Genomic DNA, 12,927 nt, shown 5'->3' on the forward strand with positions numbered 1-12,927 from the left:
TAAGTTATTCGTTTTAGTTTTCTTCTGCTGCTAACGATCATTTCTATTTTGTAGGGAAAAGGAAGAGGGATCAGACTGTTACTGTGTCTATATAGAAAGGGAAGATGTAAGAAATTCCATTTTGACCTGTACCTTGAACAATTGCTTTGCCCTGAGATGCTGTTAATCTGTAACTTTGCCCCAATCACTTTGCCCCAACCTCTTTGCCCCAATCTTGATCTCACAAAAACTTGTGTTGTATGGAATCAAGGTTTAAGGGATCTAGGGCTGTGTAGGATGTGCCTTGTTAAAAAAATGTTTACAAGCAGTATGCTTGGTAAAAGTCATCGCCATTCTCTAGTTTCGATAAACCAGGGGCACAATGCACTGGGGAAAGCCGCTGGGACCTCTGCCCCGGAAAGCCAGGTATTGTCCAAGGTTTCTCCCCATGTGATAGTCTGAAATATGGCCTCATGGGATAAGAAAGACCTGACCATCCCCCAGCCCAACACCCATAAAAGGTCTGTGCTGAGGTGGATTAGTAAAAGAGGAAAGCCTCTTGCAGTTGAGATAGAGGAAGGCCACTGTCTGCTGCCTGCTCCTGGGAACTGACTGTCTCGGTATAAAACCCGATTTTACATTTGTTCAATTCCGAGATAGGAGAAAAACCACCCTATGGTGGGAGGCAAGACATGTTGGCAGCAATGCTGCTTTATTGTTCTTTACTCCACTGAGATGTTTGGGCAGAGACAAACATAAATGTGGCCTATGTGCACATCCAGGCATAGTACCTCCCCTTGAACTTAATTATGACACAGATTTTTCTGCTCACATGTTTTTTTGCTGACTTTCTCCCTATTATCATCCTGCTGTCCTACCGCATTCCTCTTGCTGAGATAATGAAAATAATAATCAATAAAAACTGAGGGAACTCAGAGGCCGGTGCCAGTGCAGGTCCTTGGTATGCTGAGCACCGGTCCCCTGGGCCCACTTTTCTTTCTCTATGTTTTGACTCTGTGTCTTATTTCTTTTCCCAGTCTCTCATCCTACCCGACTAGAAGTACCCACAGGTGTGGAGGGGCTGGCCACCCCTTCATATTTTCACTTAATTTACTCTGAATCCATGCCACTTTTGCATTTGAGGCTAATGTTTGTATTGAAGGAAAGGATAGCAAGTCAATTTACAACTGGATTTTTTCAGTGTAGAGAGTTACATGTTTATTAAAAGAAGTAGCCCTTAATTCTTTTTAAAAAGCCCATAGCAAGCAAGATGATTAACAATTTTTATATGAACAAATGTCTTACAATATTTTGAACATCTAGAGAACACTGATACCATCTTCACTTATTGACAATGGCATATTATCAATTCACTTTTCCAAAGAGATAGAAGTTACTTCTTTTGACTTAGATCTGACTTCTTAAACTGTCAAATGAAGTAGCTAAGTATAACTCACCACCCACAACTTTGATATTTAGCCTCCTCTCTTCATTTGCTTTGTATTATATGTACTGTAGCCCTTACTTTAATATTTCTGTATCTTACACATCTTTCTTTCTTAAAAATGTGCTTTCATTTAGATGAGAAATACAATTTTAAGGGAGAAGTTGACACATGCCTAGTTCTGTATTTTTTTTAATTGCTGATCTGTCCTGAGGAAATTAATGTTGCCCTACTGGGTATGATGCTATCCCTCTGGAGAGATTCCTGCAAGTTATGACCACTAGGGATTTTATAGGTGTCCACATTAAGCCTTTCACTGAGAGTAGAGATTAACTTGCAGCTGCCTCTCTGACACAAATATATCTAAGAAATCAACATAATCTTTCAAAACCCCTCTGGCTAATACTAGTTTGTACCCACTATTAATATAGTGGTTCTAAGTTTGTTCCAGGGTCTCAAAGCCTTAAATCATTTCATGAAAGCCTACTGCAAATGTCAACATACAATGCTTACAAGGACATAACTGGGTGTTTCACACTATTATTTTAGTTTTAACCCACTTTATCCATCAAGTTATCTGTCATAGAACAAATGAAAGGCCCCTTTAGAGAAGTCTCAGAATAAAAAATAAGCCTAGTTATGTTTGTTGGGAGAGAAGTAAATAAAGCATGGGTTTACATTCTCTGTCTATAAGAAATTGTCATTGTAGCTGTTGTTTGTTTCAAAATCTATGTACAGTTCTGGCCCACCAACTGACAATGGCTGCCTGACTCTAACACTCAGGTGTGTTATTGTAAATTCCTGGAGTCTTCTTTATAGCAAGAGAAAAAATCAGGACATTCTGAAAGTAATACACTGTGGGTATTTACATGGCCAGAGTATAATTTTCTCTGCTTAATAGTAAAACTTAATAATGAGCTTAATAATAAAACTCACATACAAATACAAAATAAACCTCTGTCAAAATTTATTTCACTTATTCCTGAGGAAATCAGTAGGTGGGAAAGCTGGTTCCAAGAGCAAGTAAAAAAAAATAATTACGGATTTTTTCCCCAAAAACAAGAAATGTTAGAATAAGACAACTATGTTAGAAGCAAAACTGGGCTGGGAGCGGTGGCTCACACCTGTAATCCCAGCACTTTGGGAGGCTGAGGTGGGTGGATCACAGAGTCAGGAAATCGAGACCATCCTGACTAACATGGTGAAACCCGGTCTCTACTAAAAATACAAAACCAAAATTAGCCAGGCGTGGTGGCCTGTAGTCCCAGCTACTCAGGATGCTGAGGTAGTAGAATGGCGTGAACCCAGGAGGCAGAGCTTGCAGTGATCCAAGATTGTGCCACTGCACTCCAGCCTGGGTGACAGAGTGAAACTCCATCTCAAAAAAAAAAAGAAAGAAGCAAAATTGATTAATAACAACAAACAGTACTGGGAAAACTGGATATCCACAGGCAAAATATAAAGTTTGGGCCCTTAACTTACATAACATACAAAAATAAACTAAAATAGATCAAAGACTTAAAGTAACAACTACAACCCTTAAACTCTTAGAAAAAAACATAGGAGAAAATATTCTTTATGTTAGATTTAGCAATGATTTCTTAGATATGACATCAAAGGTACAGGGAATGAAAAAATAACAAAAAAAATTAGTTTCATTAAAAGTAAAAGTTCTGTGCATTAAAAGTCACCGTTGACCAGGTGTGGTGGCTCATGCCTGTAATCCCAGCACTTTGGGAGGCTGAGGCGGGTGGATCAAAAGGTCAGGAATTTGAGACCAGCCAGGCCAATATGGTGAAACCCCATTTCTACTAAAAATACAAAAATTAGCTGGGCATGGTGGTGTGCACCTGTAATCCTGGCTACTTGGGAGGCTGAGGAAAAAGAATCACTTGAACCTGGGGGCGGAGATTGCAGTGAGCTGAGATTGTGCCACTGCACTCCAGCCTGGGCGACAGAGCGAGACTCCGTCTCAAAAAAAAAAAAAAGAGTCACCCTCAAGCCAGTGGAACAACAACTCAAAGAATGGGAGAAGATGTCTGCAAATCACATATGTGATATGACATCAGTATATGTGGATATAACATGTATAATAGAATAAAGAACTCCAGCAACTCAACAACAATAATAAATGGTTCAATTTTTTAAATAAGCAAAGGACTTGAATAATTATCTAAAGAAGATATATGAATGGCCAACAAGCACATGAAAAGAGGCTCAATATCACTAGCATTAGAAAAACACAAATGAAAATAATGATATCATTTCACACCCATTAGGATGATTGCAAAAAAGAAACCCCAGAAAATAACAAGTGTTAGTGAGGATTTAGAGTCAATGGGAACCCTTGTGCATTGCTGGTGGGAATGTAAAATTGTGTAGCTTCTGTGGACAACAGTTAGGTGGCTCCTCAAAAGTTAAACATAGAACTACTATGTGATCCAGCAATTCTATGCCTATATACATGCCCAAAGTAATTGCAAATAGATACTCCAACAGATATTCACCACATGTTCACGGTACCATGATTTACAGTAACCAAAAGCAGGAAGCAACTCAAATGTTCATCAATAAATGAATGAATAAACAAAATACACAATATTCACATAATGGAAACTTATTCAGTCTTATTAAGGAATGAAATTCTAATATACACAACAGAATTTCAATAACTACAACATACGTAAACTTTGAAAACATTATGCTTAGTGAAATAAGCCAGATGCAAAAGGATAAATTTTGCTTGAAGTACTTAGAATAAGCAAATCATAGAGACAGAAAGAATAATCATTACCAGGGACTAGTGTGGGTGAGAAGTTATTGTTTAATGGGTACAGAGTTTCTATATGGGATGATTAAAGAGTTCTGGAAATGGACGGTGGTAAAGATTGTGCAATTTGGTGAATGTAATGCCCTCTGAACTGTTCATTTAAAATTCATTAAAGTGATAAATTTTACAGTATGTGTATTTTACCACAATTTATAAAAGAAATTTAAAAGAAAAAATATGTATTCCCAATTGCACTGTATTTTTGGTTATTAAGCATAAAATTTAAACTTTATTAAACTTATTAGAAAAAGGGAATTGGAAATGTGATATAATGCAGTAATTCACAAAAATGTGTACAGTAAATGCACTCAAGAGCAGTTTTTCTGATGCTTGATGAACTCCTATCAGTTGTGAATTAAAACTGATTAATATCCCTCATGGAAACAGATCCATAAGGTCTGGCATTGTCTTTTTCTACTAGAGAGAAACCTAGAAGTTATCACATAATCGCATAGCGTCTAGGATCAAATCAACTAATACATAGCCAAGTCAAAAGAAAATGAAGTAATCTTTGGGTTGGCCTTTTAGATGATAGCTTTTAATAATGTAATATTACACTAAAAATACATGTCTTATGTCAGAGTTTTAGATACTTTTCCTTAGCAGTCCCCTATCACAAATATGTCCTCTGTGAGTGCTAATCCATAACTAACTCAGTTCCTTATTTTCATGTCAATAATCTCCAAGTGTTATTCTTTTTTTTTTTTTTTGCGAGACAGAGTCTGGCTCTGTCTCTCAGGCTGGAGTACAGTGGTACGATCTCGGCTCACTGCAGGCGCCGCCTCCGGGTTCACGCCATTCTCCTGCCTCAGCCTCCAGAGTAGCTGGGACTACAGGTGCCCCCCACCACGCCCGGCTATTTTTTTGTATTTTTAGTAGAGACGGGGTTTCACCCTGTTAGCCAGGATGGTCTCGCTCTCCTGAATGCGTGATCCGCCCGCCTCAGCCTCCCAAAGTGCTGGGATTACAGGCATGAGCCACTGGCTTGGCCTCCAAGTGTTATTCTTAATCAAAAAAAGAAAAAGTTTATCTTACTATATTTGACCCTGAATATCTATGTAGCTTCAGAAAGAGGAGTTAAACACATAGTTGAAGCTTTCCCTCCACCAGGTTCTAAAATGTAAGATTCATGGCCTTCTGAAAACACTCCCTTACCAATGTGATGCTGGAACCATAGAACAGGTGGAGGACTTAGTAGGTATTGGCTCAACATTTAAAGTACAATCTTGTTCCTTAACAGGTGTTTTCGTACCTTATAAACACATGTATGGCCTTGGATGTCCAATTAAATCCCAAGAAAAAAGAACAGATTCTTGATGAAACTATGCAAATAATGAGACAGCAAGTAAAAAGGGCTCCCCGGCAGAAACTCCGACCAGCTTGCACACTGACAGGAGTGCACACTGAGGTGGAGCCTCGGGAAATTTGCAGCGGGGAGGAGCCTGGCCTCTTCTGTTCCAGGGCGGAGGCTGGGATTCAATCTATGAGGCAGGAAGCTGGGAAGCAGGACTCACTTTACTGACAGTCTCTGTTTCCCCCTTTTTCCCTTTTGCCAATAAATTCCATTTTTCTCACCCTTCAAAGCGTCTGTGAGCCTAATATTTCATGGCTGTGGGACAAGAATGCAGCTTTTAGCTGAACTAAGGAGAAAGTCCTACAATAATAATACGTTGTCCTACAAGCATGGAGAGTAAGTACAAATATATTGTTCTGAATTCTCAGAGAAAAATAGAAATTAGACAGCGTTTGAATGATGTATTTCACTTACAAGGTGTAGTATATAAAATTGAGGATCAGAGATGGAAACAGAAACTGTGTAATTAATACTCCTTCTACTGGATGTTGAGTCAGTTTTTTGCTTTGATAAAATTATCTATCAATGAGGCAAAAAGATAAATCCTTAAAACAATGAGATTTAAAAGTAAGTTGTTATGCTCAGTACTTTATGGGAGAACATTCAAGTAAGTGTCAGAGGAAAACAAAAATCATCTAGAGACTCAACTAAATGGCTGTTTAATTTATATAGTAAACAATAATATAAAAATGGAGAAGAATAAAATTCTGCATTAGGTTCAATACTATCTCATAAAGACTTGACCAATGTTTCACCTGGGGGCATATACCTCTCCAATTTCCTATTACAGTCTCTAATCTATGAGTTAAATGTCTACAGTTCCTAAACCATTCACCTCCTTTTTTTTTTTTTTTTTTTTTTTTGTGAGACAGAGTATCCCTGTGTCACCAGGCTGGAGTGCAGTGGTGCGATCTTGGCTCACTACAACCTCTGCCTCCTGGGTTCAAGTGATTCTCCTGCCTCAGCCTCCTGAATAGATGAGACTACAGGCATGCACCACGATGCCCACATAGTTTTTGTATTTTTAGTAGAGATGGCGTTTCACGATGTTGGCCATGATGGCCTCCATCTCTTGACTTCCTGATCTGCCCACCTCAGCCTCCCAAAGTGCTGAGATTACAGGCGTGGGCCACCGGACCCCGCCACCATTCATCTTAATATGTAAGATTATGTAAAATGAACTGAGAAGGCTGAGCCCTTTAGAATTGACCTCATGCAACTCACGCAGATGTGTGCAACTAATGAAGAAATATGGGGCACACCAAAGAAGCCCAATTTATTTTAGCCTCACTCATTTTATAAGGCAAAAATTGCCACAGTTTTTCTAGACATCACCTAGGAAATCTAAAAAATACTTATTTTTCCCTAAAAATCAGAAAACATTTACTTTTTGGAATTTAAGATATAATTTCAGATGGGCAAAAATTAAGTGTTATCAGAGGAGATTTGGTCACTGTGATAAAGATAGGAATACAGGTGCAGAGAAGAAAATGGTGGCAATAATCCCAATAACAATACAATATTCTAAAATAAGCATAGAAAAAGATATCATAATTGTTAGAAAATGTATCCCTTTCATAATTAATTATGCTGTACAAATGTTTTTTCTTATTTTTCTTTCTAGCTTCATTGAAGTATGATTGATAAATGCAAACTGTACATATTTAAGTTATATAATATGATGTGATGTGTGTATACATTGTGAAGTAATAGCCACAGTCAATTAACATTTTCAACAACTTACAAAGTTACACTTTGTGTGTGTCTATGTGTGCTTGTAAGGAAATACGTAAGACCTACCCTGTTAGCAAATTTCAAGTATACAACACATTCTTATCAGCTGTAGCTACTATGCTATATATGTTAGGTATCCAGAATTTATTCATCTGTTAACTAAAAGCATCTCCCCATTTTTCCTACCTTCTAATCCCTAACATCTAATGAGTTTAAATTTTTTAGATTTCACAGATAAGTGAGATTATGCAGTATATTTGTCTTTCTGTGTCTCGCTTATTTTACTTAGCATTATGTTCTCTCAGTCCATCAATGCTATCACAAATTTTAGGATTTCCTTCTTTTCTAAGGATGAATAATATTCCATTGTATGTATATGCCACATTTTCTTTATCCACTAATCTGTAATAAAGGCTATTATTCAAAATACAGAAGAAATGCTTCAAATTTCATAAGAAAGCAAACAATTCAATTAAAAATGGGGAAACAATATAAATGGATAAATCACCAAAGGAAATATAAAAATGGCAAATAAGTATTTGAAAATATATTCAACAGCATACAACTTTAGGGGGATAAAGCAATTCTATATATTGAAATTTCTTTTAACAAAGAAAGCAAATAGAAAACTTTCTCAGAAAAACAAAATTTAACTGATTGTCAGCTGACCTGTCTTGCAGGAAATACTAAAGGAAGTTCTTCAAGGGGAGAGAAAATGATGCAAGTGAGAAATTCAGATACACAATAAAGAAATAAATGAAAAAGAATAAATTAAAGTTAAAAATTTTTTATTCTTATTGATCCATAAGATAACTGTTTAGTAACAAAAAATGGGTAATTATAGAATGTGGATGGATGAAATGAACAATAGCAATGTCATAAGGTACAGGAGGTACAATCTGGTAGTATTTTTATGAGATACCTACACTACATGTGAAGTGACAATTTTCTTTGAAGATAGACCTAAAATGTATATAATCAATTCTAATTAATTTAAAGGTAGACTTAAAATGCATATAATCAATTCTAAGAAAACCACCGCAAGTTTTTAAAAGAAGTGATGAGATCGCATCTCATGAGGTGATGAGATACACCAAGAGCTGAGACAAAAATGCAATCATAGAAGATGCTCAATTGAAATAAGAGGAGGGCAGGCCAGGCACGGTGGCGCATGCCAGTAATCCCAGCACTTTGGGATGCCAAGTTGGGTGGACCACCTGAGGCCAGCCTGAACAACATGATGAAACACCATCTCTATTAAAAATACAAAAGTTAGCCGGGTGTAGTGGCACACATCTGTAATCCCAGCTACTCTGGGCTGAGGTGGGAGGATCACTTTAACCTGGGATGTGGAGGTTGCAGTGTGCCAAGACCACCACTGCACTCCAGCCTGGGAGACAGAGTGTGGCTCTATCTCAAAATAAAATAAAAATAAATGAATATAATTAATGTTTATATTCTACTTCAACGAAAGTAGAATACACATTCTTCTCTAGTTTGTACAAGACACACTGCATTATGGGCCATAAACATCTTAAAATTTTTCAAAGAATAAAGTTCATACAAAGTACACACTCAGACCACAATAAAATTAAAGTAGAAATAAATAGCAGGAAGAACTGAAAAATTTTTCAAATATTTGAAGACTTAACAAAACATCTAAATGCATCCCAAAAAAAGACTAAAGAGTAATTAAAATATTTGGAATTAAATGAAAATGAAATCACAACTTATTAAAATATATGAGATACAGTAGAACTAGTACCTAAATTTATAGCATTACATGCATATTATTATGAAAAAAGAGATAAATTCAATAACCTAAGCTTCTGCCTTAAGAAACTAGAAAAAGAAAATCCAAAGTAAATAACAAGGGACAAAATATATAAAGTATAGCAGATATCAGTAAAATAGAAAACAGGAAAACAATAGAGAAAATCAATGAAACAGAAAGCTGTTTCTTTGAAAAAATCCATAAACTTGCTAACATTTAGACAAACTAATAAAGAAAAAAGAGAGAATGCACAACTTACAAATATTGGAAGTGAAAGAGGGGTATGGGTTATGACTACTGGTTTTGTGGACATTAAAAGGATAATATATTTACTATATTAAAAACTCTATACTCACAAGTTCAATAACCTATATAAAATGGACAAATACCTTGAAAGACACAATATGCCAATACTCACAAAAGAAAAAATAGATAACATGAGTACTCTTATATCTATAAAAGGAATTGAATAAATAGTTAATAACCCACCCCCACCCCCACCATTGTTCCAGGCCCAAATGGCTTTAGTGGTGAATTCTATCAAGCATTTAAAGGAGAAATTATACCAATTTTCCACAGACTTTTCAAGAAAATGGAATTAGAGAGAACACTTCCTGATTCATTCTATGAGGTAAATATTACCCTCTTACCAAATCCAATAGATATAACATGAAATAAAATCAATATATCAATATCTCTCATGAACAAAGATTCAATAATCCTTCACAAAATACTAGACAATTGAATATAACTATGTATTTATTCTAGGTAAGACGGTATGCAAGACTGACTCAATATTAGAAAATTATCTGCAGAGTTTCCTAAATCAACAGGTTAAGGAAGAAAAATCATGTCACTGTATCAATTGATGTAGAAAAAGCTTATGGCAAAATCTATCACCCATCTATAATTTGAGAAACTCTCAGAAAACTAGGAATTGAGGTGAATTTTCTTAACTTGACAAAGAACATCTACAAAACCCCTAAAACTATCATACTTAATGATGAGGAATGGGATGCTTTTTCCCAAAAACCAGGAGCATTTGTTTTTTGTTTTTTTTAATTTCACCACTTGCAAAAGAAGCCATCACTTTGGAAGACAGATGGGCAATTTCTTATGCCCATAGTTGCTATACTATATGTAAAAAAAAAAAGTCTTACATATAATATAGCAATTGTGGTTCTTTTGTTTGTTTTGAGATAGAGTCTCGCTCTGTCACCCAGGCTGGAGTGCAGTGGTGCAATAGAAGGATACTGCAACCTCCACCTCCTGGGTTCAAACAACCCTTCTGCCTCAGCCTCCAGAGTAGCTGGGACTACAGGCACCTACCACCATGCCTGGCTAATTTTTTTTTGTGTGTGTGTGTATTTTACTAGAGGCAGTATAACCTGTTGATTTGGGAAATTTTACCATGTGGCCCAGGCTGGTGTCCAACTCCTGAGCTCAGGCAATGCGACCGCCTCGGCCTCCCAAAGTGCTAGGATTACAGGCGTGAGCCACCGTGCCTGGCTGCAAATGTGTTTTTAGGTGTTTATCCACCTTATTTGAAAACTATGTCCACACCAAAACTGGCACATGAATATATATATAGCAGCTTTGTTTATAATTCCTGAAACTGGAAGAAACCAAGAGGTCTCATAATTGATGAATGGAAAAAAAAAAAAAACCATTGTGATACATCATATAAGGGAATATTACTTCCTAAAAAAGTAAATGATCTAGCAAAAGATTCAGTGAGGAGGTTTAATAGGTGAAGCACGTGGGCATTATTTGGACCAGTCTAAGTATTCTGTATGATACCACAACTGTGGAATCATGATAGTATGCATTTGCGTTTTTTTTGTTTGTTTGTCTGTTTTTTGAGACAGAGTCTGCTCTGTCGCCCAGGCTGGAGTGCAGTGGCACGATCTCGGCTCACTGCAAGCTCCGCAACCCGGATTCACGCCATTCTCACGCCTCAGCCTCCCGAGTAGCTGGGACTACAGGTGCCTGCCACCATGCCTGGCTAATTTTGTTTTTGTATTTTTAGTAGAGACGGGGTTTCACCGTGTAGCAAGGATGGTCTCCATCTCCTGACCTCGTGATCTGCCCTCCTTGGCCTCCCAAAGTGCTGGGATTACACGCGTGGGCCACTGCACCCGGCCTCCATTTGTTGAAAAACAAAGAATCTCACAGCACAAAGAGTGTCACTTAATATATGCAAATTTTAAAACAACAACAACAACAAAGTAGGTGTTCTGGGGATCCTGGGATGGAATGCAGAATGTGATAAAAAATCTAAGGTACTACAAATGTATAAAGCCACTTCACTCTAGGGAGTGGGAAAAATGTGCTGACATAAGCATCTTAGAAAATGGATGGGCCTCCCGTGGTGGTTCGCACCTGTAATCCATGCACTTTGGGAGGCCAAGGTGGGCGGATCACCTGAGGCTGGGAGTTTGAGACCAGCTTGGCCAAAATGGTGAAACCCCGTCTCTACCAAAAAGACAAAAATTAACTGGGCATGATGGCAGGTGCCTGTAATCCCAGCTACTCAGGAGGCTGAGGCAGGAGAATCGCTTGAACCTGGGAGTTAGATGTTGCAGTGAGCCAAGATCACACCACTGCACTCCAGCCTCAGCCTGGGCAAGAAGAGCAAAACTCCATCTTAAAAAAAAAAAAAGAAAAAGAAAAAGAAACAAAGAAAATGCCTGAAGACTGAAAGGAAGAGAAACTGCAAACAACTCATGTGATCTGGTTGGTATAGCTGTTTCCTACAGGAAATGGGATAACGATTCTGATATTGATAGAGAATAAATGTATATTGGAACTAGACAGTTAAGCAAACAGATGACAAATGACAGGAGCCTGGTTTCTCACTATTAAAGTGGGAGGTTACATGTAGGCAAGGGAAGAAGGCTGGAATGATCATGTGATAAAAGAATTGAGTCGTAGACATCAGTATGAACTAACACTTACACACATTACATTTAGAAATATTTATAGTTATGTGTATACACAGCTTTGTATACACACATCTATTTCTTTGCTCTGTAAGCTAAGACGGTCTAGAACCAATGATATCCCAGCAGAAATGAGCATATCTAAGAGTCAAGTCTTCAATTCTTGGGTTTTTGTTCATGACCCGGGATCCAGGAGTTAGGCCCTGGGGCTGGGCATTGTGTAGCCTCCGGGGTGGCGCTGAGCATCCATTCCCACCCTTCTGCAGATGGGGACCCATCCCTTGACTTGGGCCCCCTGGAGGCAAGAACATGGTCACCCACTTTAATCACATGATCCTTATCACATAATCAGAGGGCGCTGTGGGTTTTAACTCTTCAAGCTTAATGTGAAAAGAATTCGACATAGATATGATATAGTGACTAGAAGTCTTTTATTTATTTATTCTGAGAGAGAGTCTCTGTTGCCCAGGCTTGGAGTGCAGAAGCACAAACAATCAAACAATAACCAAAATCCAGAAGACTGAAAAGGTCAAATGCTGTCAAGGATGAGGAGCAACAGGACCTCTCATTCCTTGTTTGTGGCACAATCAGTTTACTTTACCCACGAACTCCCGGGCCCAAGTGATCCTGCCACAATCAGTCTCCCAAGTAGCTAGGGCCACAGGCATGCACCATCATGCCTGGCTGATTGGTTTTATTTTTATAGAGATGAAGTTTCCCTGTGTTGTCTAAGCTGGTCTCAAACTCCTGGGATCAAGTGATCCTCCTATCTCAGTCTCCCAAAGTGCTGTAAGTACAGGCATGAGGTCCTGCGCCCAGCCTGGAAGTCTTTATAGATAAGTTCAATTTAACTGTTTCTCCATCTGCTCT

At 37.9% G+C, this 12,927-nt stretch overlaps 1 pseudogene; it reads left to right on the forward strand.

Moving 5' to 3' along the window:
• Positions 1-361: 361 nt before the first annotated feature.
• LOC100431222 (putative ankyrin repeat domain-containing protein 30B-like) overlaps positions 362-12,927 on the forward strand; it is a 28,233-nt pseudogene continuing 15,667 nt past the window's right edge.

The sequence above is a fragment of the Pongo abelii genome, chromosome 23, assembly GCF_028885655.2.
Source record: "Pongo abelii isolate AG06213 chromosome 23, NHGRI_mPonAbe1-v2.0_pri, whole genome shotgun sequence".
Classification (NCBI taxonomy): domain Eukaryota; kingdom Metazoa; phylum Chordata; class Mammalia; order Primates; family Hominidae; genus Pongo; species Pongo abelii.